Genomic DNA, 27,671 nt, shown 5'->3' on the forward strand with positions numbered 1-27,671 from the left:
AATGGCGGAGCAGACTTGATAGGCCAAGTGGCCGAATTTTGCTACTTTGTCTTATGGTCTTATGAAGATCATGTTGCATTAGCATTAGCCCTATTTCTAAATAGGTCTTTTTCTAAATGGAGGTCGGTCACCAGTGGTGTGCCCCAGGGATCTGTTCTGGGACCCTTGCTGTTTGTCATTTTCATAAATGACCTGGATGAGGAAGCGGAGGGATGGGTTGGTAAGTTTGCCGACGACACGAAGGTTGGTGGGGTTGTGGATAGTCTGGAGGGATATCAGAAGTTACAGAGGGACATAGATAGGATGCAAGACTGGGCGGAGAAGTGGCAGATGGACTTCAACCCAGATAAATGCGTCGTGGTCCATTTTGGTAGGACAAATGGGATGAAGGAGTACAATATAAAGGGAAAGACTCTTAGTACTGTAGAGGATCAGAAGGACCTTGGGGTCCGGGTCCACAGGACTCTGAAATCGGCCCCGCAGGTGGAGGAGGTGGTTAAGAAGGCGTATGGTGTGCTGGCCTTTATCAATCGAGGGATTGAGTTTAGGATGCAGCTATATAAGACCCTCGTCAGACCCCACTTGGAGTACTGTGCTCAGTTCTGGTCGCCTCACAATAGGAAAGATGTGGAAAAGATTGAAAGGGTGCAGAGGAGATTTACAAGGATGTTGCCTGGATTGAGTGGCATGCATTATGAGGATAGGCTGAGGGAGCTCGGTCTTTTCTCCTTGGAGAGACGAAGGATGAGAGGAGATCTAATAGATGTGTATAAGATGTTGAGAGGCATAGATCGGGTGGACTCCCAGAGACTTTTTCCCAGGGTGGAAATGTCTGCTACGAGAAGACACAGGTTTAAGGTGCTGGGGGGTAGGTACAGGGGAGATGTTAGGGGTAAGTTTTTCACACACAGGGTGGTGGGTGAGTGGAATCGGCTGCCGTCAGTGGTGGTGGAGGTGAACTCAATAGGGTCTTTTAAGAGACTCCTGGATGAGTACATGGAGCTTAATAGGATGGAGGGTTATAGGTAGGTCTCGAAGGTAGGGATGTGTTCGGCACAACTTGTGGGCTGAAGGGCCTGTTTGTGCTGTAATTTTTTCTATGTTTCTGTTTCTATCTTTCCTAAATCTACTGTGATTTTTTGACAGTATTGGGTATATATAACCTTCTCTGCAGAGAAAGCCTTATAATTTTGTGTACCAAGGAATATAGCGCCCTCTGCTGATTCATTGCAGTGGACTTCACTTTCCAGCCCTGCACTGTACGGGGCTTTTTCCAGTGCACACAAGCCTCTAATTGTGAATGATTGATTGTCAAGTTTGCAATGTTGGATTCTGTCCTTCATTGGATGTGTTATGAAAAAGCTGGCTTGTTGTAAAACCACTATGATATTCTGGTGTGTTATTTATGTAATAAATGACAGAATCCTTGTAGTGCAGAAGGAAGCCATTCAGCCCATTGACCCTGTCCCGACAAGAATTCCACCAAGACCCCAGCTATTTACCCCACTAATCCCCCTGACACTGAGGGGCAATTTAGCATGGCCAGTCAACCTAACCTGCACATCTTTGGAATGTGGGACAAGTTGGCTTGCTTTTGGTCAAGTTCTTCTTATCGTAGGTATTATTAAAATTGAGCTGAATTAGGTTAAACTTTTTATTTGTGATTAATTTTATAAATGTCAGATTAGTATACCCTTGCCTGAATTTTTTTAAAATAGTGAAATCGGGCTGCAACACCTGCCCTCATTTATGTTATTTCAAGATGAATTGAGGACAGGATGTTCATGTTGCAAACGCTGTGAGTGCATGCTCCAGTTGAGTAAGAGCAGCTGATACTAATTGGGGAAAGGTTAGGATGCATATATAAGAAACTTTGTGGGAGAACTTTTTGGAAGACTGCACTTGGGGTATGTTGAAGACACACTGGCTCCAGCTTGTTCTTTTGCCAGATGGATGCTCACCCCAGTCAACAGAGGATTAATGAATACATTAATAGATTCCCTAAAACTTTCGCAACATTAACCTCCTGTCCTTAACTGAACCTCAGAAACTGGTCTTAATCACAACTTAAAAATACGTTTCCACACTGGTTTAAAAAATGCACCTCTTAACCAGCAATAACACCTCGAGTGGGATTTGTGCGTGAGTGCAATGAAGTGATATGTATCCTGTCTATTTGGAAATCAGAAAAATGACAAATTTATACAGCTATGCTCCTTTACCATTTTGGGTGTTCCACTAACACTTGATCTGGCCTCATTTCAAAATTTATTTTTATCACAAACTATTTAGGGTCTACTTGAACATTAGCTGCTTTGAGTTTATTGTTCGTAAATTGCTGAGCATGCTAAATAAATGAATTCCAGACACATCCAATATGATTTGTTTTGTAATTTAGTAGGCTTTGTCAATTGGGGTTCATGAATATTCTTGTTTGACCCTGTCACTTTGAGAAGCTTGTATCATTTTCCAAGGAGCTTATTTGCTATCTTATGTCGGGTAAAACGTTCTTGCATGGTCAGGTGCTCATTGGCAAATCTTTCTGCGATGAAGATTGCTCCTCCAAGAGATTTAAAAAAAATCTATTTTGGGCAAATTAAAGTGTAGCAAGGTGGGAAGCAAATTTTGTGCAGTTAGTCTTCAGCGCTTTTTAGCTCAACATGCCTAAACTGACAGTGTGTACACTCTCTTTGTTTTAAAGGAAAAAATTCACCTGAGGTGTAAATACTACAATTTTTGGCTTTAAACTGGGAGGGAGGGATGTGGAGCTGCTGTTGAACAAGTAATTAGAATTTGAGTTGACAAGTTATGACAATTATGGGTTTATAAGATTTTTGAAAATATTTTCATGGGATGTTGCCAATGACACCCATCCCTAATTTCCCTGGAGAAGGTTGTGGTGAGCCACCTTTGTGCAGTCCATGTGTTATGTTTGGCACTGTGTCTTTATTTATAGTAAAATGAAGGGGGTCCTGTGACTTGTTCTGAAGCCTGCCCGACAGCAAGTCTAGGAGGTTAGACTGTTAGACATTAAAGAGGTCCAGATTGTTCCACAGGGAAGAAGGTGTAAATTGTTTATACTTGGAGACAGTGACAGCAGCCAGTGTGTTAACAGTGAATCGAATATTAATCTTCAATGCCCCAGAAAACTGTTTAGAATTTCAGGTTGTAAAAAGTTGTGCTTTCAACTGTCCAGTTACTTCCAGTTGAAAAGAGATTTGGGGTTCTGAGTTTAGCTGATCAGTATTTGAACCTGGAAACCAAGCCATGAGATTCACATTGGTATTCAGATGGACTTTGAGAGGAGAAGGGTCTAAGATATCTCTGAACTCTGACACAAGATTTTTTTGCCAGGATCCAGGAGAGGCAGAGGAGCTATAGGCAGCAATACACTCCGGTTTACCATGCAAGAATGCAGATGGAAACTTGGGCTTGGACTGAGAAGACCAAATTCATGAGCCGTTAAAACATGGCTGGAGGATTCATTTCGCAGACAATGGAGGAAGAAAATCTGTGAAAAATCCTCACTATGAAACACTGGTTAGCACATATCACTTCACTGGTTAGCACTGCTGCCTCACAGTGCCAGGGACCTGGGTTAGATTCCCAGCTTGGGTCACTGTCTGTGTGGAGTTTGCACGTTCTCCCCGTGTCTGCATGGATTTGCTCCGGTTTTCCCCCCTCATTCTGAAAGATGTGCTGGTGAGGTGCCGGACTGTGGCGACTAGGGGAACTTCACAGTAACTTCATTGCAGTGTTAATTTAAGCCTTGTGACTAATAAATAAAACTTTAACTTTAAACTTTAACTATTCTGAGATTAAAAGTTTTCAGGCTGAGAAAGGATAAGAACAGAAATAAACCCTTGGGAGAATTGAATATGTTTCAGGACAATGAGAAGGATCTGTGAATTATATTATAGGTTGTTAGAAGAAAAAGGGAAATGTTCTCTTTTGTAGTTTAAAGTCTAAGTTGCCCACAATGAGTGTTTAATTAATAGTACTTTAGAAGCATAGGAATTAGGAGCGAGAGAAGGCTATTCAGCCCTTCGAGCCCGCTCCACCATTCAGTATGATCATGGCTGATCTCCATCTCATCCTAACTCCACTTCCCTGCCTTTTCCCCATAGTCCTTTCATCCTGCTTTTGATCAAGTGTTTATCTATCTTTTTCTTGAATTCATTGATTCTGCATCCACTGCACTCTGGGGCACTGAGTTCTATAGATTCACAACCCTCTGTGAGAAGTATCTTCTCCTTATCTCTGTCTTGAACCTCTCCCCTCTTACTCTATAACAACGACCTTTTGCCCTAGAAGGGGGAACATTTAGTAAACATTTACTTTAATCAATCCCATTGAGCATTTTATACACCTGAATCAAACCCCCCCTCATTCTTCTGTACTCCAGCGAGTACAAGCCCAAGCTACTCAACCGCCCCTCATACAACAGCCCCTTCAAACCTGGCATCAATCCAGTGAACCTCTTCTGAACCACCTCCGGTGCCACCAACCACACCCTTCCTCAAAGAAGGTGACCATAACTGAACACAATACTCCTTATCCAATTGTAACAACACTTTTATATTCTGGACCCTTTGCAATAAATGCCAAGATTCCATTTGTCTTCCTTCTAACATTCTGCACCTGCATTCCCATTTTCTGAGACTCATGTACAAGGACACCCAGATCTCTCTCCACACACGCCTTTTGAATCAGTTTCCCATTTATAGAGTAATTTGCCCTTTTATTTTTCTAGCCAAAATGGATAACCTTGCATTTATCCACATTAAACTCCATCTGCCAGATTCTGGCCCATTTCCCTAGCCTGTCAATATCCACTTGCAAACTTTTTATCTCCTCATCACAGCCTGCTTTCCCACCTATTTTTGTGTTGTCAGCAAATTTCACTATGTTACACTTTGTCCCTATTTGCAGATCATTGATATAGATAGTAAGTAGTTGTGGTCCGAGAACTGAACCCTGCGGGACCCCACTAGTTACAGATCAGCAACTGGAGAAGGACCCATTTATCCCAACCCTCTGCTTTCCTCAATCCAAGCCACCACTCTAACTCCAACTCCTAAGGATCGAACATTCTGGATCACTCTCTTGTGTGGCACCTTATCAAATGCCTTCTGGAAGTCCAGACAGATCACATCCACAGGATCCTTGTTGTTTACCTTGCTGGTTACAGCTTCAAAGAACTCTAGCGGGCTTGTCAAACAAGACTTGCCCTTCACAAAACCTTTGTCCTTTAGTCTTGCAAGTGCAACCTTGTTGTGTCATCCTTTCCGTTAATAACAAAGTTTGAACTTAAGTTATCGTAAATCCAAACAAAATATGTATTTTAGTATAATGGAAAATGGTTGTGTGTTTCTCATGGTCCGAACGTATACTCAGTAAATTCTCAAAAAACAAAGCTTTCCAGATATTTCCAACCTAACCTCATCCTAATCAGATCTGTCAGTCTTTCTCATCTTTCCTACCTGTTGCAATAATATGAAATTTCAACCTCTCATCCAAGCAATTGAGATGCAGTTTTGGGAAAAGGGGAACAAACAAACAAACAAAATCAAATGCACTTCTTTATTTTTTTGGTGGATGTGACACTTGTCTTCATTTTAAACTTCATTTCTGCCTCTTGATTTTGGCCAAGTTGCTAACATGCTAGTTGCATATATATTAATTCAGTTCACAAGCAAAGATTTAATAATCAAGATTTAATTCTTCTTGACTTGAACATCTTCTGTTGCTTTGTCAATGACCTTCCATCATCGGAAAGTCAGAAGATTGCACACACTTTTATCCATTCATAATTCCTCAGATAAGGAAGCAGTTTGTGCCTGCGTACAGGAAGACCTGGACGACAGTGATGTGCAACACTTTTGCCACACAATTAGTGGGCAATGACCATCTCCAACAAGAGAGAGGCTTAACAATCTCCCCTTGACATTCAAGGCATTACTATTGCTGAATCTTTCACCATCAACATTGGGGGATGGGGTGGAATTGTGGGGAGGTCATCATTGAGGAGAAACTGATTTGGACCAACCATATAAATACTACAAGAACAGGCCAGAGCCTGTAACTCAGGTCCTGACATCCCCAAAGCTTGCCCATCATCTACAAGATACAAGTCAGAATGTGATGGAATGCTTTCTATTTGTCTGGATGAGTGCAGCTCCAGCAATACTCAAGAAGCTCAACACCATCCAGGACATAACAATCCTGTTGAAGGACAGCCAATCCTCTACCATAAGCATTCACTCCTGCCATCACTGGATACCTATAAGGTGTACTCCCAACAAAATATTGGTCGAAATGGAAACTCTAGAGGTAGTGGATGAGGTGAAAATTGATGGGCAGCATTTTTTTTCTTCAATAGAATGTACACACAAAGTCAGGCCAACTTTTTTTTGCATCAGTGGTTGACCTGATCTGGAATTCACTGCTTAAAAAGAATGGTGAGGGTGCGGATGAGGGGTGGTGGAAGCGGATTCAGTAGTAACTTTCAAAAGGAAGTTGAATAAATACATGCAGAACTATGGAGAAAGAGCAGGAGAGTGGCCCATTAGACAGCTCTGCCAAAGAGCTAACATAGGCATGAGGGGGCGGCACGGTAGCACAGTGGTTAGCACTGCTGCTTCACAGCTCCAGGGACCTGGGTTCGATTCCTGGCTTGGGTCACTGTCTGTGTGGAGTTTGCTCATTCTCCTCGTGTTTGCGTGGGTTTCCTCCGGGTGCTCCGGTTTCCTCCCACAGTCCAAAGATGTGCGGGTTAGGTTGATTGGCCATGCTAAAAAATGCCCTTAGTGTCCTAAGATGCGTAGGTTAGAGGGATTAGCGGGTAAATATGTAGGGGTGGGGTGTGGGGGTAGGGCCTGGGTGGGATTGTGGTCGGTGCAGACTCGATGGGCCGAATGGCCTCTTTCTGTACTGTAGGGTTTCTATGTATGATGGAATTTTTCGCCTCTTTCAGTGCAGTATCATTTAATGATTCGATACTACATATATATACTCCACTTTACATGTTTGGGCATTTGGGTCTTTGGAGTTAATTTTAGTCAAACTGCCCCTGCACTGGGACAAATGAGGGAGTTATAAGAAATACCTCAAATTGTCATCTTCTCAGACAGTCCCTCAGAATTGAGGATGGCTTACCGCAAATTATAATATGAACATAACTTTTGCGATTATATGGCATTTTTATTTAGTTTGGTTTTATTTAATCCGGACAAATGTGAGGTAATGCATTTTGGAAGGTTGAATACAGGTAGGAAATGTACAGTAAATGGCAGAACCCTTAAGAGTATTGATAGGCAGAGGGATCTGGGTGTACAGGTACACCGGTCACTGAAAGTGGCAACGCAGATGGAGAAGGTAGTCAAGAAGGCATACGGCATGCTTGCCTTCATTGGTTGGGGCATTGAGTTTAAAAATTAGCAAGTTATGTTGCAGCTTTATAGAATCTTAGTTAGGCTGCACTTGGAATATAGTGTTCAATTCTGGTTGCCACAGTACCAGAAGGATGTGGAGGCTTTGGAGAGGGTGCAGAAAAGATTTACCAGGATGTTGCCTGGTATGGAGGGCATCAGCTATGAGGAGAGGTTGTAGAAACTTTGTTTGTTCTCACTGGAACGACGGAGGTTGAGGGAGACCTGATAGAAGTCTACAAGATTGAGGGGCATGGACAGAGTGGATAGTCAGAAGGTTTTTCCCAGGTTGGAAGAGTCAATTGCTCGGGAGCATAGGTTTAAGGTGCGAGAGGCAAGGTTTAAAGGAGGTGTACGAGATAAGTTTTTTTACACAGAGGGTGGTGGGTGCCTGGAACTCGCTGCCAGGGGAGGAAGTGGAAGCAGATACAATAGTGACTTTTAAGAGGCGTCTTGACAAATACATGAATAGGATGGGAATGGAGGGCTATGGTCTCTGGAAGAGTAGGGGGTTTTAGTTCAGTTGGGCAGCATGGTCGGTGCAGGCTTGGAGGGCCGAAGGGCCTGTTCCAGTGCGGTAATTTTCTTTGTCCTTCTTTGGTGTTAAGTGGCAGGAATTTAAATGCAAAAGGTATATGGTAAAATAATGGTGTTCATACCTATGCCATGACTTTCTTTTTAAAATTCATGTTCGTTACTTGTTCTATGTCAGAAAAAATGTTATACATGTTGACCATGCCGTATAGGGATCTGACACAGATGGGATTCATGGACTGAGTGCAGTATGACCCACACCCAGATTCAGTTGAGTGTTGAATAGAGCAAGCATGGAGACAACTCCAAGTCTGTAACCTTTACTGTGTATTTGTAAATAATTCTGAGTCAATAAAGACTTGTAGTTAAAATGAGTACGAAGCTGCAGGAAAGGATGCACTTCTATACGCTGCGTGAAAGGATGTCCCGAGGCATGGTACATTGGCGAGACCTTGCAGATGCTACGACAACGGATGAATGGACACTGCTCGACAATCACCAGGTAGCAGTGTTCCCTTCCTGTCGGGGAACACTTCAGCAGTCAAGGGCAATCAGCCTCTGATCTTTGGGTAAGCGTTCTCCAAGGTGGCCTTCACGACACACGACAACGCAGAATTGCTGAGCAGAAACTGATAGCTAAGTTCCACACATGAGGACAGCCTCAACCCGGATCTTGGGTTCATGTCACACTATCTATAACCCCCACGATTTAGCTGGGCTTGCAAAATCTCACTAACTGCCCTGGCTGGAGACGATACATACCTCTTTAACCTGTGCTTAACCCTCTCTCCACTCTCATTATCTGCACCTGTAAAGACTTGATTATCTGTTAATACTCGCATTCCAACCATTACCTTGTAATTGAGTTTGTGTCGAAATGTGCCCTGTTTGTGAAACAAATCCTGCACTCATCTGATGAAGGAGCGGCACTCCGAAAGCTCGTGCTACCAAATAAACCTGTTGGACTTTAACCTGGTGTTGTGAGACTACTTACTGAGTATAACTGGGAAGACTTAATCAGACCTACCGAACTGTAACCAGCACCCTGTAATGGAGCATGAACCTAAAAATAAGAAACTTGATATAAAACAAAATAAAGACCTGCATTTATTTAAGTGTCTTTGATTATCACCAGACATCTCAAAAGCACTTCACAATCAATTAACTCGTTTTTGAAATGTAGTCCCTGTGATAATGGGTATTGATGGGGTATGGCTGGAGATATGCTCGAATTTGTGGAGTCCCTGACTATTACAAGACCATGTGCAAAGGTGAGAAGCATGTGGGGGCAAATGAGAGTTTTGAAGCCAAAGTTGAATTGCATCACGGATCAGCAATGAGCCCCTTTCCATTCCTGAGTGTCATGGGTATTCTAACTAAGTGAGCCAGGAAGGGTCATGGTCAATGATGTTTGCAGATGACATTGAACAATCAAGTGGGGTTGATGAGATCATAACTGAATATCTGGAGAACTGAAGAAAAGCACTGGAAGGCAGGGGTATGACTATCTCGAGACTATATATCCAATTTGAGGATTGCCTGTTTGAGCCCAGAGAAGAGAATCAGAGTGAGGGTAGGAAGATCATGGGTGAAGACTTGGAGAAATCTTCTCTTCCCATTCTGGCGTCCCCAAGGATCTATCTTTGGCCCCTCCTATTTCTCATCTACATGCTGCAACTCAGCAACATCTTCTGAAAATACATTGTCAGTTTCCAATTGTTCATAGAACATAGAACAGTACAGCACAGAACAGGCCCTTCGGCCCACGATGTTGTGCTGAGCTTTATCTGAAACCAAGATCAAGCTATCCCACTCCCTATCATCCTGATGTGCTCCATGTGCCTATCCAATAACCGCTTAAATGTTCCTAAAGTGTTTGACTCCACTATCACTGCAGGCAGTCCATTCCACACCCCAACCACTCTCTGCGTAAAGAACCTACCTCTGATATCCTTCCTATATCTCCCACCACGAACCCTATAGTTATGCCCCCTTGTAATAGCTCCATCCACCCGAGCAAATAGTCTTTGAACGTTCACTCTATCTATCCCCTTCATCATTTTATAAACCTCTATTAAGTCTCCCCTCAGCCTCCTCCGCTCCAGAGAGAACAGCCCTAGCTCCCTCAACCTTTCCTCATAAGACCTACCCTCCAAACCTGGTAAATCTCCTCTGCACTCTTTCCAGCGCTTCCACATCCTTCTTATAGTGAGGTGACCAGAACTGCACACAATATTCCAAATGTGGTCTCACCAAGGTCCTGTACAGTTGCAGCATAACCCCACGGCTCTTAAACTCCAACCCCCTGTTAATAAAAGCTAACACACTATAGGCCTTCTTCACAGCTCTATCCACTTGAGTGGCAACCTTTAGAGATCTGTGGATATGGACCCCAAGATCTCCACCTCACCCACTACTCCACCAATCTTGGTGTCATCAGCAAATTTACTGATCCACCCTTCAGCCCCCTCCTCTAAGTCATTAATAAAAATCACAAAGAGCAGAGGACCAAGCACTGATCCCTGTGGCACTCCGCTAGCAACCTGCCTCCAGTCCGAAAATTTTCCATCCACCACCACCCACTGTCTTCGATCAGACAGCCAGTTACCTATCCAATCTGCCAACTTTCCCTCTATCCCACACCTTCTTACTTTCATCATAAGCCGACCATGGGGCACCTTATCAAACGCCTTACTAAAATCCATGTATATGACATCAACTGCCCTACCTTCATCAACACACTTAGTTACCTCCTCAAAAAATTCAATCAAATTTGTGAGGCACGACTTGCCCTTCACGAATCCGTGCTGACTATCCCGGATTAATCCGCATCTTTCTAAATGGTCGTAAATCCCATCCCTAAGGACCTTTTCCATCAATTTACCAACCACCGAAGTAAGACTAACCGGTCTATAATTACCAGGGTCATTTCTATTCCCTTTCTTAAACAGAGGAACAACATTCGCCACTCTCCAGTCCTCTGGCACCATCCCCGTGGACAATGAGGACCCAAAGATCAAAGCCAAAGGCTCCGCAATCTCACCCCTTGCCTCCCAAAGAATCCTAGGATATATTTCATCAGGCCCAGGGGACTTATCGACCTTCAGTTTATTCAAAACTGCCAGTACATCCTCCCTCCGAACAACTATTTCCTCCAGCCTATTAGCCTGTAACACCTTCTCTTCCTCAAAAACATGGCCCCTCTCCTTGGTGAACACTGAAGAAAAGTATTCATTCATCACCTCGCCTATCTCTACTGACTCCATACACAAGTTCCCACTACTGTCCTTGACCGGCTCTAACCTCACCCTGGTCATTCTTTTATTCCTCACATAAGAGTAAAAAGCCTTGGGGTTTTCCTTGATCCGACCCGCCAAGGACATGTCCCCTCCTAGCTCTCCTCAGCCCCTTTTTCAGCTCATTCCTTGCTAACTTGTAACCCTCAATCGAGCCATCTGAACCTTGTTTCCTCATCCCTACATAAGCTTCCCTCTTCCTTTTCACAAGACATTCCACCTCTTTTGTGAACCATGGTTCCCTCACTTGGCCATTTCCTCCCTGCCTGACAGGGACATACCTATCAAGGACACCCGGTATTTGTTCCTTGAAAAAGTTCCACTTTTCATTAGTGCCATTCCCTGACAGTTCCTGTTCCCATCTTATGCCCCCTAATTCTTGCCTAATCGCATCATAATTACCTCTCCCCCAATTGTAAACCTTACCCTGCCGTACGGCCCTATCCCTCTCCATTGCAATAACAAAAGACACCGAATTGTGGTCACTATCTCCAAAGTGCTCTCCCACAACCAAATCTAACACTTGGCCCGGTTCATTTCCCAGTACCAAATCCAATGTGGCCTCACCTCTTGTCGGCCTATCCACATATTGTGTCAGGAAACCCTCCTGCACACACTGCACAAAAACTGCCCCATCCGAACTATTTGACCTACAAAGGTTCCAATCAATATTTGGAAAGTTAAAGTCCCCCATGACAACTACCCTGTGACCCCCACACATATCCATAATCTGCTTCGCAATTTCTTCCTCCACATCTCTATATTACTATTTGGGGGCCTATGGTAAACTCCTAACAACGTGACCGCTCCTTTCCTATTTCTAACTTCAGCCCATATTACCTCAGTGTGCAGATCCCCCTCGAAGTGCCTTTCCGCAGCCATTAGACTCTCCTTGATTAACAATGCTACTCCTCCACCTCTTTTACCAGCTTCCCTACACTTACTGAAACATCTATACCCTGGAACGTCCAACAACCATTCCTGTCCTTGTTCTACCCACATCTCCGTAATGGCCACAATATCGTAGTCCCAAGTACCAATCCACGCCCCAAGTTCCTCTACTTTGTTCCGGATGCTCCTTGCATTGAAGTAGACACACTTCAACTCACCTTCCTGTCTCCCGGTACCCACCCTTGACCTTGATACCTTCCCCAATACCTCACCACCCTCAACACTGACTTCTGGACTACAACTCCTTTTCCCACTCCCCTGACAAATTAGTTTAAACCCCCCTGAAGAGCCGTATCAAATTTCCCTCCCAGGATATTGGTGCCCCTCTGGTTCAGGTGCACCCCGTCCTGTTTGTACAGGTCCCACCTTCCCCAGAATGTGTTCCAATTATCCACGTATCTGAAACCCTCCCTCCTACACCATCCCTGCAACCACATGTTTAACTGCACTCTCTCCCTGTTCCTCAACTCGCTATCACGTGGCACCGGCAACGTACCAGAGATGAGCACATGTTTTGACTTGGCTCTCAGCTTCCAGCCCAGTTCCCGAAATTCCTGTTTTAAATCCCCGTCCCTTCTCTTACCTATGTCGTTGGTACCAATGTGTACCACGACTTGTGACTGTTTCCCCTCCCCCTTAAGAATCCGGAAGACATGGTCCGAGACGTCACGGACCCTGGCATCCAGTAGGCAACATATCATCCTCGAGTCTCTTTTGCTGCCACAGAACCTCCTATCTATCCCTCTCACTAACGAGTCCCCAATAACTATTGCCCTCCCGCTCTCCCCCTTATCCTCCTGAGCCACAGAGACGGACACAGTGCTGGAGATCCTCTCACTGTGGCTCACCACTGGTATGTCGTCCCCCTCAACCGTATCCAAAGCGGAATACTTGTTGCTAAGGGGAACGACCACAGGGGATCCCTGCACTGACTGCTTCCTCCCAGCCCCTCTCACTGTCACCCATCTATTTTCATTCCTCGGAGTAACTGTATCCCTAAAGCTTCTGTCTATGGCCACCTCTGCCTCCCTAATGATCCTACGTTCATCCAACTCCAGCTCCAGTTCCCTAACACGGTTTTGGAGGAGCTGCAGATGGGTGCACTTCCCACAGGTGTAATCAGCAGGGACACTGACGTTGTCCCTCACCTCAAACATAGTGCAAGAGGAACATTGCACTGCCAGGACACCCATCCCCTCTAGATACCTTGCCAGTACCAGGTAGAAACAGCAAAAATGAATTAAACTCACCCCTGCTCGCCCTTCCCGCCTAGGCCCTGTGAGCCAAAGCCCTTACAGCTTTCACTCAGCTTCCCACTCACTCTGCAGCACGCTGCCCGCTGTATAGAGTGACTTTTATACTAAAAAACACAATCTGCCAGAATCCCCTGCAGCCTACTCCCACTTCCTCAGAGTTTAAACCCTTGAAAAAAGCCCGCGAGAAAACGGATTAAATATATAAATCACAGCACTTTACTCACCCTCAGTACTCCTGCTGAGAATCTCTCCCTCTGTCCTGCACCACTTCGAACAAATGAGGCCAGACCCCCCAGGTTCACTGATGAAATCCAGCTTTATCTCAGCACCATCAGTCACACAACCCCTCTACTCTCTCTGAATTGTCAGACTGCTGGTCTGACATCCTTGGTTGGGTGAGCAGGAAATTTTTCAAATAAATGCTGGGAATACTGAAACCATTGGGTGGAATTCTCCCAAGCCTCCAGTGAGTTTGGTGTGTGTGTGCACGTGTGTGCACGGCGGGAGACCCAGAACCCGATTCCACGCCAGTATGAATTTACAATGGGATCTTCCACATGTTCCCACCATGGCAGGATGTCAGGACTTAGCTGAGCACAGCCTGGAACTGTCTCCACAGTTCAGGATGGAGGTAGTCTGCAACCCTGGACTTTGTATCACCACGGCAGTGGGTTGGATGTGCTTCTGCAGGTGAACCATTCAGATTCTGTTTCTTGACAGGGTCCACCCTTCAAATGTTCCTGAAGATCCATCATCATTTGCAGGAGATCCATCTTCTTTCTTAAAGAGTGGGCTGACGATGATGGGCTCCTATTCAGTATGGCATTTGGACATGACAGCAGGTTACATGGCATTCTCAGCCAGCTTGCCACAAATGGTCTAAAACACCCAGATGCATAATTAATGATTTTGATTTGATTTATTATTGTCATATGTATTGGCATACAATGAAAAGTCTTGTTTCTTGCGCGCTATACAGACAAAGCACACTGTTCATAGAGAAGGAAACGAGTGAGTGCAGAATGTAGTGTTACAGTCATAGCTAGGGTGTCGAGAAAGATCAACTTAATGCAAGATAGGTCCATTCAAAAGCCTGATGGCAGAAGGGAAGAGGCTGGTCTTGAGTCGGTTGGTATGTGACCTCAGACTTTTGTATCTTTTTCCCGACGGAAGAAGGTGGAAGGCTCACCATAACCCTTAATTCCTGTACTGTTCAAAAATTTATCTATCCTTGCCTTAAAAACATTCAATGAGGTAGCCTCAACTGCTTCACTTGGCAGGGAATTCCACAGATTCACAACTCTTTGTGTGAAGAAGTTCCTCCTCAACTCGGTTCTAAATCTGCTTCCCCTTATTTTGAGGCTATGCCCCCTAGTTCTAGTTTCACCTGCTAGTGGAAACAACTTCCCTGCTTCCATCTCATCTATTCCCTTCATAATTTGATATGTTTCTAAAAGATCTCCCTCATTCTTCTGAATTCCAATGAGTATAGCTCCAGTCTACTTAGTCTCTCCTCATAAGCCAACCCTCTTGACTCCGGAATCAACCTCGTGAATCTCCTCTGCACCCCTTCCAGTGCCAGTATATCCTTTCTCAAGTAAGGAGACCAAAACTGTACATAGTACTCCAGATGTGGCCTCACCAGCACCTTATACAGCTGCAACATAACCTCGCTGTTTTTAAACTCCATCCCTCAAGCAATGAAGGACAAAATTCCATTTGCCTTCTTAATTACCTGCAGGACCTGCAAACCAATTCCTTGAGATTGTTACACAAGGACACCCAGGTCACTCTGCACAGCAGCATGCTGCAATTTTTTACCATTTAAATAATAGTCCATTTTGCTGTTATTCTTACCAAATGGATGACCTCACATTTACCAACATTGTACTCTATCTGCCAGACCCTCGCCCACTCACTTGGACTATCTATATCCCTTTGCAGACTTTCAGCGTTCTCTGCACACTTTGCTCTGCCACTCATCTTAGTGTCATCTGCGAATTTTGACACACTACACTTGGTCCCCAATTCCAAATCATCTATGTAAATCATAAACAATTGCAGTCCCAACACTGATCCCTGAGGCACACCATAGTCACTGATCGCCAACCAGAAAAACACCCATTTACCCCCCACTCTTTGCTTTCTGTTAGCTAACCAATCCTCTATCCATGCTAATACATTACCCGTAACACCGTGCGCCTTTATCTTATGTAGCAGTCTTTGGTGCGGCACCTTGTCAAATGCCTTCTGGAAATCCAGATACACCACATCCACAGGTTCCCCATTGTTCACTGCACATGTAATGTTCTCAAAGAATTCCACCAGATTATTCAAATATGGTCTTCCCTTCATGAACCCATGCAGCGTCTTACCAATGGGACAATTTGTATCCCGATGTCTCACTATTTCTTCCTTGATGATAAATTCAAGCATTTTCCTTACGACAGAAGTTAAGCTAACCGGCCTATAGTTACCTGCCTTTTGTCTACCTCCCATTTTAAACATTAGCGTCACATTTGCTGTTTTCCAATCTCTGCGCAGCAGAAGTGTGGGAACACACACACACACACACACACACACACACCCCCCCCCCCCCCCCCCAGAGTCCAGCGATACCACTAGTGCATTTGCTATTTCACCCGCCATCTCATTTAGGACCAGGAGACTTGTCTCCCTTTAGCCCCATGAACTTTCTCAACACTACCTCTTTCGTGATAGTTTCTCAGTCCTCACCTGTCATCAATTTTTGGCATGTTATTTGTGTCTTCCACTGTGAAGACCGACAAAAAATACCTGTTCAATGCCTCAGCCATTTTCTCATTTCCAGTTATTACATCCCCCTTCTCATCCTCGAAAGGACCAATGTTTACTTTAGCCACTCTTTTTTGTTTTATATATTTATAGTAACTTTTGCTATCTGTTTTTATATTCTAAGTTAGTTTACTCTCATAATCCATCTTTCTTTTCTTTATAGCTTTTTTCATGGCTTTCTGTTGACTTTTAAAGATTTCCCAATCCTCTAAGTTCCCACTAATCTTTGCCACTTTGTATGCATTTTCTTTCAATTTGATGCCCTCCTTTATTTCCTTAGATATCCATGGCTGATTATCTCTTTATCTACAGTCCTTCCTTATCAGTGGTATATACTTTTGCTGAGCACTGTGAAAGATCGCTTTGAATGCCCTCCACTGTTCCTCAATTGTCCCACCATAAAGTTTTTGCTCCGAATCTACCTTGGCCAATGCCTCCCTCATCCCTTTGTAGTCTCCTTTTGTTTAAGCACAAGACGCTGGTATTGGATTTTACCTTCTCACGCTCCATCTGTGTTTTAAATTCAACCATACTGTGATTGCTTCTTCCGAGAGGATCCCTAACTGCATGATCATTAATTATTCCTATCTCATTACACAGGATCAGATCTAGGATAATTTGCTCCCTCGTAGGTTCCATTACATACTATTCAAGGAAGCTATCACGGATACATTCTATGAACTCCTCCTCAAGCCTGCCTTGACTGACCTGGTTTGACCAATTGATATCGAGATTAAAATCCCCCATGATAATTGCTGTACCATTTTTACATGCATCAGTTATTTCTTTGTTTACTTCTCACCCCACCATGATGTCATTATTTGGTGGCATATAGACTACACCTATCAGTGACTTTTTCTCCTTACTATTTCTAATTTCCACCCAAAGGATTCAACCTTTTTTTCCCATAGAACCTATATCATCTCTCACTATCGTCCTTACATCATCCTTAAATATCAGAGCTACAATACCTGCGTTACCTTTCTGTTGGTCCCTCCGAACAGTCTGATATCCCTGGATATTTAACTCCTCGTCGTGACCATCCTGCAACCCTGTCTCTGTAATGGCCACCAAATCATACTTGTTCATAATGATTTGTGCTGTCAACTCATTTAACCTTGTTTCGAATGCTACGAGCATTCAGATGAAGTGCCCTTATGCTAGTTTTTGTACCCCCTTTTTAAATTCTAACACTTCCATTAATAACATTTCCTGAGTTCTCCTTCCTTTGAACTTTTTTCCTGATTTTTGATGTAGTTGGAACATTCTCCCCGCATTTTGTCCTTGCTCCCTCCTTCTCGGACTCCATACAAAGGTTCCCATCCCCCTGGCATATTAGTTTAAACCCTCCCCAACCGCTCTCGCAAACACTCCTCCTCGGACATCAGTCCCCGTCCTGTCCAGGTGTCACCCGTTTGTACAGGTCCCACCTCCTCCAGAATTGGTCCCAATGCCCCAGGAATCTGAAACCCTCCCCCTGACACCATCTCTTCTTCCAAGTATTTATCCAATATATCCTGTCATTTCTACTCTGACTAGCACGTGGCACCCATAGTAATCATGAGATCACTACCTTTGAGGTCCGATTTCTTAACTTTCTTCCTAGTTCCCTGTATTCTGCTTTTAGAACCTCATCTTTTTTTTTTTTACCTATGCCGTTTGTACCATTGGTGTCTGTGGCTTGAGCTCCTGAGGTCTGAAGCTCTGGAATTCCTTTCCTAAACCCTGCACGTCTCTCCCTCTCTTTTCTCCTTTGAGACTCTCCTTAAAACATACCTCTTTAACCAAGCTTTGTGTCATCTGCCCGAAGAACACCTTATGTGGCTCCATTAGATCAAATGCATTAGATCAAAGAAAGAGGTGTTTAAAGATGCTGAAAAAAATGGTAATTTAGATGGCATTTAGAATTCTAATGGCATTAAGCATTCTGTGAAGGAGGATTAGGAAAAAGATTAAGAAAGGGAAAAGTGTTTCTCATGTACACTGGCCTCTGGATTCTCCACTATTTCTGGGAATTTTTTTGTATTTGCTTCTGTGAAGGCAGACAAAGTAGTTATTTAGTTCCTCTACCATTTCCTTATTACCTATTATATGTTCTCCTGATTCGACTGCAAGGATCAGTGAGATGTGTTTTTGCTAATTTCTTTTCCCTTAATCTTTTTCTTAGTCCTCCTTCACAAAATTCTAAATGCTCCCAAACACTCAGTTTACTGTTTCTTTCAGCAACTTTATGCACCTCTTCCTTTGATCTAATGCATTTGATCTAATGGAGCCAAATAAGGTGTTCTTCGGGCAGATGACGTAAAGCTTTGTTCAAGAGGTAGGTTTTAAGGAGAGTCTCAAAGGAGAAAAAAGAAAGGGAGCGACATGTAATGTTTAGGAAAGGAATTGCAGCGCTTTGGAAGCACAGCAACCAATGATGCAGTAATTAAAATCGGGGATTCTGAAAACATGAGAGTAGCTATCTTGAAGGGTTGGAGGGCTGGCGATGATAGCTACAAAGGAGGGACAAGGGCATGAAGGGATTTGAAAACAAGGATAAGAATTTTAAAACTGAAGTGTGACTTAGCCAAGAACAACTGTACATTATCGAGCTCAAGAAGTGATTGGTGAACATGACGTGGTGTGAGTTAGGACACGGGCAGATGAGCTTTGAATGACATCAAATTTACAAAGGGGTAGAATGGGGTAACCCCACTGTTTCAGAAAGGACAAGGGAGAAAAAGGGGGAAGCTACAGACCCGTTAGCCTGACATCAGAAGGAGGGAGGAGGCTAGAATCTAGAATAAGGAATGTGGTAACAGAAGACTTGGAAAATAATGATTGGGCAGAGTCGTGATAGATTTATGAAAGGGAAATCATGTTTCACAAACCTGTTGATGTTTTTGAGGATCTAATTAGCAGAATTAGCAAAGGGGAACCAGTGGATGTGGTATATTTAAGTTTTTAGAAACCTTTTGAGAAGGTCCCACACAGGTTAATAAGCAAGATTGGAGCACATGGGGGATTGGGAGTAATATACTGGCATGGATTGAGAATTGTTTAACGGACAACAAATGAAGAGTAGAAATAAATAGATTATTTTCAGTTTGGCAGGTTGTGACGAGTGGGGCACTGCAAGGATCAGTGCTTGGGATCCCAGCCTATCAATTTTGATGTGGGGATTAGATGTAATGTTTCCAAGTTTGCAGATGACACAAGTGGAAGTGAGTATTGTGGGATCCTCTGTATGGTTTGCTTTCGTTAAAAGGCTTCATTTTAAGGTATTTCTGCTGAATGTAACTAATTATGCTATGCTTTAAAGCTAATTTAAGCTAATTTGACCATATTTTAAATCTCAGCTTGGAATTCTGGGTTTAACTTAGAAATTGCCTACATTCTTTGAATGTCCAATGTAAGGTAAACAGGTTTCTCATAAAGTAAACTGAAGCTTTCATGATCACAGCTGGCAGTTATTTAGGCAGCGAGACACTGCTTGTACCCAGCTCTTTAATAACACAGATAAGTATTTCGTTATATTGTAGACACAGATCGATGTTTAGTCAGTTCAATCCATACTGTTTTGAGTTCTTTGGCCAGCACAATACTGGCTTCTGCTGCTTTCTCTATTTCTCTCGCTCTCTTAAGTAATCCTTATTTTGCTTTCTGTAAATGCTAATTTTAAATAATGCTCAATAAAGAAATCTTAAAATCGTGCACCCATGGTTTATTTGGAGGAATGAATGAACCCTACAATGTTGAGGAGGATGCAAAATGCCTCGAGGGGATTTGGGGAGGCTGAGTGAGTGAGCGGGTAAAAGAAATTGGCAGATGGAATACAATGTGGAGAAATGTGAGGTTATCCACTGTGGTAAGAAAAACAGAAATGCAGAGTATTTCTTAAATGGTGAGAGGCTGCGAAATGTTGAACATCACAGGGACGAAGTGCCCTGGTTCATGAGTCACTGAAAGCTATATGCAGGTGCAGCAAACAGTTAAGAAGAACAATTGTATGTAGGCCTTTATTACAAGAGGACTTGAATATAGGAGTAAAAATAGGAGTAAAGATATCTCAGTGGAATTATATAGAGCCTTGGTGAGACCACACCTGCAGTTTTGGTCTCCTTATCTAAGGAAATATATACTTGCCAGAGAGGGAGTGCAAAGAAGGTTCACTAAATTCATTCCTGGGATAGAGTGATTAAGTAGACTGTGCCTTTATTCTCTGGAGTTTAGAAATATGAGGTGATCTCTTTGAAACAAAAAATTCTGACAGGGTTGGGCAAGGTAGATACAGGAAGGGTGTTTTGCTTGGCTGGTAGATCTAGAACCGGGGGACACAGTCTGAGTAAAGGGGTAGGCTATTTAAGACTGCGATGAGGAATATTTTGACTGAGGGTGGTGAATCTTTGGCATTTGCTGGCCCAGAGAGCTGTAGTGGCTGAGTCATTTTTTAATCATGTGCCGTAATCACCAAGCCAGGCAACAGCTTCCACAGTGGTTAAATGGAGCTCTCTCAGCCCGCCACAGAATTATGTCACATGGGAGTTCTTCAATGATGTGAGTCATAGATTGAGGTGCACCACAGCTGCAGTCTAAGATGCCTGCAAACACCCACTTGTACCAATTTGCTGTACAAAGGTCTTGTCCAGTGCGGAAATGGTTGAAGAGTGCCCAATGTTGGTGTGGCAGTTTGAAGTCGAGTGAGCAGGCTGTGGGACCTGTGACATGGAAGTGTTTTTAATGGTGGCTTGTTGGTTTCATTGCTGCTGCCACAGGGCCTCTGCTGTTGTTCCTTGGCATGGTACTTTATTTTTAGCTATATCAGCTGGCGTAATGGGAGGCAAGTGGATTCGGAAGCTCCTTGTGTAGCAAGAGTCTTGGGTTCATGGAACTTTCTTGTAATCTCCCATCTTATGTGATGTTCAAGACTAAGATGTATGTCAAGGGATATGGGCATAGTGCAGGAAAATCATGCTGAAGTGGAAGACCAACTATGGTCTCATTGAATGGTTGAACGGGCTCCAAGTACTGAATGGCCTATTTTTTCCTGTTATGTTGCGTCATATTTGGCTTTGTCATAGTCATGTGAAAGACCCTGAGATGTTTTATTTGTTGGAAGACGCTACTTAAATGTAAATTGTTGTTGATCCATTCAGTTTAAATTTTCCATCTTACACCATAGTGTTGCACCAACGGGCAGTTGCATTGAAGAGTTGGTGATAATTCAGTAAATTATCAAGTGTTACTTAATTACTATGGAAACAACTTAATGTATCATAGAAATCATAGAAACCCTACAGTGCAGAAGGAGGCCATTCGGCCCATCGAGTCTGCACCGACCACAATCCCACCCAGGCCTTACCCCCACATATTTACCCACTAATCCCTCTAACCTACGCATCCCAGGACTCTAAGGGGCAATTTTTTAACCTGGCCAATCAACCTAACCCACACATCTTTGGACTGTGGGAGGAAACCGGAGCACCCGGAGGAAACCCACGCAGACACGAGGAGAATGTGCAAACTCCACACAGACAGTGACCCGAGCCGGGAATTGAACCCAGGACCCTGGAGCTGTGAAGCAGCAGTGATAACCACTGTGTTACCGTGCCGCCCATGAAATAAGTTGTGATGTGGAGATGCTGGCGTTGCACTGGGGTAAACACAGTAAGAGTTTTAACAGCACCAGGTTAAAGTCCAGCAGGTTTATTTAGTAGCAAATGCCATTAGCTTTCGGAGCGCTGCTCCTTTGTCAGATGGAGTGGATATCTGCTCTCAAACAGGGCATACAGAGACACAAAATCAAGTGTTTGAGAGCAGATTTCCACTCCATCTGACGAAGGAGCAGCGCTCCGAAAGCTAATGGCATTTGCTACCAAATAAACTTTAACTTGGTGGTGTTAAAACTCTTACTGAAATAAGTTGCACAGCAATTGCAGAAAGTAACCTCTTCCTCACACCTCATAAAATGACACTTGCTGTTAAGTTTTGTATAGATCTGCTATTGGCTTTTGGCTCCCAAAAACAGTAAATGCTTGTTAACTTTGGCTGGTATTGTTTCCTATTACTTCACATTTCAGATTTTGTGAAGTTCATTTAAAGATCGTATTCCTCTCAATAAATTCTAACTTATTTTAAAAATGGTCTTCACCTTTCAGGGCACATGAAACACATGAAAACGATTATAAAATACAAAATTATCCCATGCTGTTTCAGTTTATAGCTATTAGCAATTGTCCATTTTCAGGACCGTTCATTTTTAAAAGATTAGATAATTATTGTACTATTGGAAAAGGGGGTTTGCTCCTGACACCTGTTATATTTTAATCTCTTTGGACTTGTGTTAGAGCCATTTGCTTTTGAAAATTATTTTTCCACTGTTATTTCATTTTTTCGGTATTAATTTTTCTATTGGGTTTTCTTGTATTCAGTTGCATAATTGATTAGATTCCATGCATTTCCCCAGCTGTTGCCCTCATTTGTCGTAACTACCAAACTACCTGCAATGGTTGGTTTCAAATTGGTCTCTGCATTTTAAACTCAATTGCTTCTTCTAATATAACGTATAGTCCTTTTTCTCTCAAATGATGTTTGATAATCTGAGTGGAATTTTAGCGGCCACAGATTACAAACAATAAAGCTCTCTGATATTCCCCTCAATTTTTTTCTACCATTGCTCCCCAATCCACCAAAAACAAACATAAATTATTGTGGTTTGTTCAGTGGTGTTGTCATGGTGAGCCACAAGTGCTGGAGACTTGATTCAACTGAGAACAGTTTGATCTACCTTTGGGAAAAGATGTTGACTATCTAGCTGATCTATGCCTCTCATTATTTTATGGATCTCAATAGAGGGCATAGGTTTAAGGTGAGAGGGGAGAGATACAAAAGGTTCCAGAGGGGCAAAATCTTTCACAGAAGAGGGTGGTGAAAGTCTGGAACAAGCTGCCAGAGGTAGTACGAGATGCGGTAGTTGAAGGTTAACCACCAATTGCAGTGTGGTAAAAATCAGGGGGACCAGAATTAGAGGAGCAAAGATATGAGGGTTATGTGCTGGAGGAAATTAGAGTTTGAGAAGGGTGAGAACATAGGGGGAACTTGAAATCATGACTAAGAATTTTAAACTTGAACCAACAACAAGAACGAAGTAAATTACAGCTCAGGAACAGGCCTTTTGGCCCTCCAAGCCTACACCGACCATGCTCCCCAACTGAACTAAAACCCCCTACTCTTCCAGGAACCATATCTCTCTATTCCCATCCTATTCATGTATTTGTCAGGACGCCTCTTAAAAGTCACTATTGTATCTGGTTCCACTACCTACTCCGGCAGCGAGTGCCAGGCACCCACCACTCTCTGTGTAAAAATAAAACTCGCCTTGTACATCTCCTTTAAACCTTGCCCCTCGCACCTTAAACCTATGCCCCCAAGTAATTGACTCTTCCACCCTGGGAAAAAGCTTCTGACTATCCACTCTGTCCATATCCCTCATAATCTTGTAGACTTCTATCCGGTCGCCCTCAACCTCCGTTGTTCCAGTGAGAACAAACCAAGTTTCTCCAACCTCTCCTCATAGCTAATTCACTCCATACCAGGCAACATCCTGGTAAATCTTTTCTGTACCCTCTCCAAAGCCTCCATATCCTTCTGGTAGTGTGGTGACCAGAATTGAACACTCCATTCCAAGTGTGGCCATAACTCGGGTTCTTTAAAGCTGCAACATGACTTGCCAATTTTTAAACTCAGTGCTCCGGCCGATGAAGGCGAACATGCCATATGCCTTCTTGACTAACTTCTCCATCTGCGTTGCCACTTTCAGTGACCTGTGTACCTGTACACCCAGATTCCTCTGCCTATCAATACTCGTAAGGGTTCTGCCATTTACTGTATATTTCCCATCTGTATTAGACCTTCCAAAATGTATTACCTCATTTGTCCAGAGGCAATGTTTAACTGAGAGCCAGTGTAGGTCAGTCAGGGCAAGACTCATGGGTGAATGGAATTTGGAGTGCGTAAGCACAATGTCAGGTTTATGGCGAGTAGAATGTGGAATGCTGGCCAGGAGTATTAGAATATTTAAGTCTCAAGATCTCAACGGCATCGATGAAGTCATGGATTTTATTATTCGTTTGTCACATCGAGGAATTGAAAGAAATATGAAGAAGGCGAAGCATTGCCACACACTGAGATTAGGGTGTCCCAAAAATTACATTGAAAATAAATTTCTCTCACAAGAATCCTTTCCAGTCTCCCTGCTCCTTCCCCCACCGCGGTGCAGTTAATGGCCTTTCATCGTAGGAGCGGTCTTCTCTAAATGTCTTGGACAGCAATTTTTCGCAGACTTGAGGGCTGTACTGGATGGTTACAAGGCATTGAGATCACTTCTGGAGTCTTCCATTCCTAGATGGTAATTGATTTTCCTATTCTGGCAGATCCATAGGCCGTGATTGTATATCTGAATATGAGTGTTTTTTGTTTCCTGTCTGCCAGATTAGCACAGATTCCATCAACTTTATTCAAACTTTTCTTCAGTGGATGTCACCTTCCTCTTAGATCTGAACTTGCTAATGGTATGGCCTTACTTGAATTATGTACATATAATGGCTCCTGACTCAAAACAGTAGATCCTTGCTCCCACATGTATTTCCAATGGTGCCGTCTAGTAGATACCAAACTCGCGCAAAGAAGACATCAACAGGGCTCAAAAGGGTCAACAATTAAGGATAGTGGCCAGTGAATGTCACAATTTAATTCAAATAAAGATCAAATGTATTTGGAACAATGAACAGCAAATGGAGGCAGAATGAAGTTAGAAAATGAAAATAATTTGAATTGATCAGTGAACATTTGAATGCTTCCACTCAGCGTGAAGCAGTTAAGAACAGAATTAATAAAATAATAGAACCTTAATGCAGTACTGTAGCACAGTGGTTATGTTCCTGGCTGTAATTTGGATGGCCTAGATTAATAAACCGATTATTAAATCAATTTGAACTTCTTCATGGCAGTTTGAGAATGTGTTTTTTAAAACAAAAAGATCAGTGAATCGCAAAATTGTTGCAGCACAAGAGGAGGCCATTTGGTCTGACCAGTCTGCACCAGCTCTATGTGCACTTCCACCAGTACCATTCCCCCGCCTTCTCCCTGTAACCTTGCAAATTCTTCCTTTACAGATATCAATCCAATTCCTTCTTGCATGCCTCGATTGAATCTGCTTCCATCGCACTCTGACACAGCGCATTCCTGATCTTAACCACTGAGAGTGAAAAAAATTCTCCTCATGTCTCCAGTGTTTCTTTTGCCAATGGCCTTAAATATGAACCCAATTGTTCTCTCTTCTTCCACCAATGTGAACAGTTTGACCCTATCTACTCTGTCCAGACTCCTCATGATTTTGAATACCTCTCTCAAATCTTCTCTCCAAGGAAAGACCCAGCTTCAACGTATCCAAGTAACTGAAGTTTCTCATCTCTGGAACTGTTGTTTTGAATCTTTCAGAATTCTCACTAAGGCCATCAATATTTATGTGAATAAAAAGCTGATAGCAATAAACATAGTTATGAAGTTGCCAAATTGTCACCAAAATCTGAAAGCTGACCCAGTCGAGTCTATATGTGACATCAGTCATATACCGATATGTTAATTTCTTCCAGTTGCTCATTTGTGTCAGACCATTCTCTACATAACAGCAATATAGACTACCTTCACCATCAAGACTGCAGTCATTCAACATGTCTCACTGTCAGGATAGGATTGGGGCATTTTTTCTCCAGAAAACACAAGGCTGTACTGTCTTTCAGATTATGAAAGGATTTGATGGAGCTTCAAGAAGAGATGTTTTTGATTCTGGGGCAGATCAGAACTAGGGGCCACATATATGGGTAGTCAGTAATAAATTTAATACGAATTTCTATGGAAAATTCTCACCCCACAGAGTGAGCATGCTATGGACATTGGGAGCATGGTTTATTGTTGAGGTGAAGAGCATCAATTCATTTTGGGAAGCCAAATCTCACGTACCAGAAAATAATGGATGATGATGCTGGTAAGTTTAGATGAAAGGAATAATGTGATATTTGCAGTATGGTTGTTTTCAATCTTGTCTTGCTTTCTCTAATTTGGGTTTGTGATTGGGTTTCTTCAAATGATTTGCCTACTTCGGGGTGATTTTTGTTCCTGCTTTGCTCCTGTTTTTATCATGAATTAATATTCTTATGGGCTTTCTTGTTGTCATTGAAAAGCTTTGTGAATCTGGTGCAGAACTATACAATAATTTGGCTGCTCATGCTGCTATCTATTTGATCTACTCCAGTTTAACTTTCTGCCTGGCATTCCTGTATTGGTTCTTACAGCCCTTAAACTAAGACTAATGTTTGCTGTCATAATTCTATGGTCTGACCCAATGGTATTAAGTGAGTTGTAAGCTTTAACATTCCTGACGCTGTTTTTCCACTTTTTCTGTACTAAGATGTAATCCAGCTGGACTTTCTTAGCATTTGGGGATTTATATGTCCAAAATTTTCCTCTTTTCTTTGCAAAGTTATTATTTGCAGACCAGAGGTTAAACTCCATGATGTAATCAAGAAATAATTTTCTGTTTCCATTTGTATCATCATGAAATGAGTAGTAAGCGATCCTTTACTCAGCCAGGTAATTCTATCTCCTCCAATAAGCAAGAATTTGAGGTGGATCAATTCTGTTGTCCTTCATAATTCTTCATAAAATTACAGTTAATTAACCACAACAAGTTATTATGCTGACTTGTTGCTTGCTGTAGAATTCTGCAACAGCTATTCTATTGTTAATTACATCTACAGATTGAAGACATTTTGTCATCTATATGCTGAGAAGGAATCCTACTCCCGCTGTGGTGCTTATATTACTTTTTGTTGCCGAAGCTGTAACATCTATCATGAAGATTTTGATATTTTACTTCTATGTTAAGCTAAGGTGATTGAACTGTAGCCAAAGCACTTTTGATTCGATTTATTATTCTCATGTTAGTTTACAATGAAAAGTATTGTTTCTTGCATGTTATACTGACAAAGCATACTGTCCATAGAATCATAGAAACCCTACAGTGCAGAAAGAGGCCATCTGGCCCATCGAGTCTGCATTGACCACAATCCCACCTGGGCCCAACCCCATATCCCTATATATTTACCCGCTAATTCCTCTAACCTACACATCTCAAGACACTAAGGGGCAATTTTAGCATGGCCAATCAACCTAACCCGCACATCTTTGGACTGTGGGAGGAAACCACAGCACCCGGAGGAAACCCACCCAGACACGAGGAGAATGTGCAAACTCCACACAGACAGTGACCCAAGCCAGGAATCGAACCCAGGTCCCTGGAGCTGTGAAGCAGCAGTGCTCACCACTGCTACCGTGCCACCCATAGAGAA

The 27,671-nt window shown here is 42.9% G+C and overlaps 1 protein-coding gene across 5 annotated transcripts in view; it reads left to right on the top strand.

Moving 5' to 3' along the window:
* mpp7a (MAGUK p55 scaffold protein 7a) overlaps window positions 1-27,671 on the top strand; it is a 449,393-nt gene that overhangs the window by 94,918 nt on the left and 326,804 nt on the right. The window lies entirely within an intron of this gene.

Source organism: Mustelus asterias, chromosome 2, assembly GCF_964213995.1.
Source record: "Mustelus asterias chromosome 2, sMusAst1.hap1.1, whole genome shotgun sequence".
Taxonomy (NCBI): domain Eukaryota; kingdom Metazoa; phylum Chordata; class Chondrichthyes; order Carcharhiniformes; family Triakidae; genus Mustelus; species Mustelus asterias.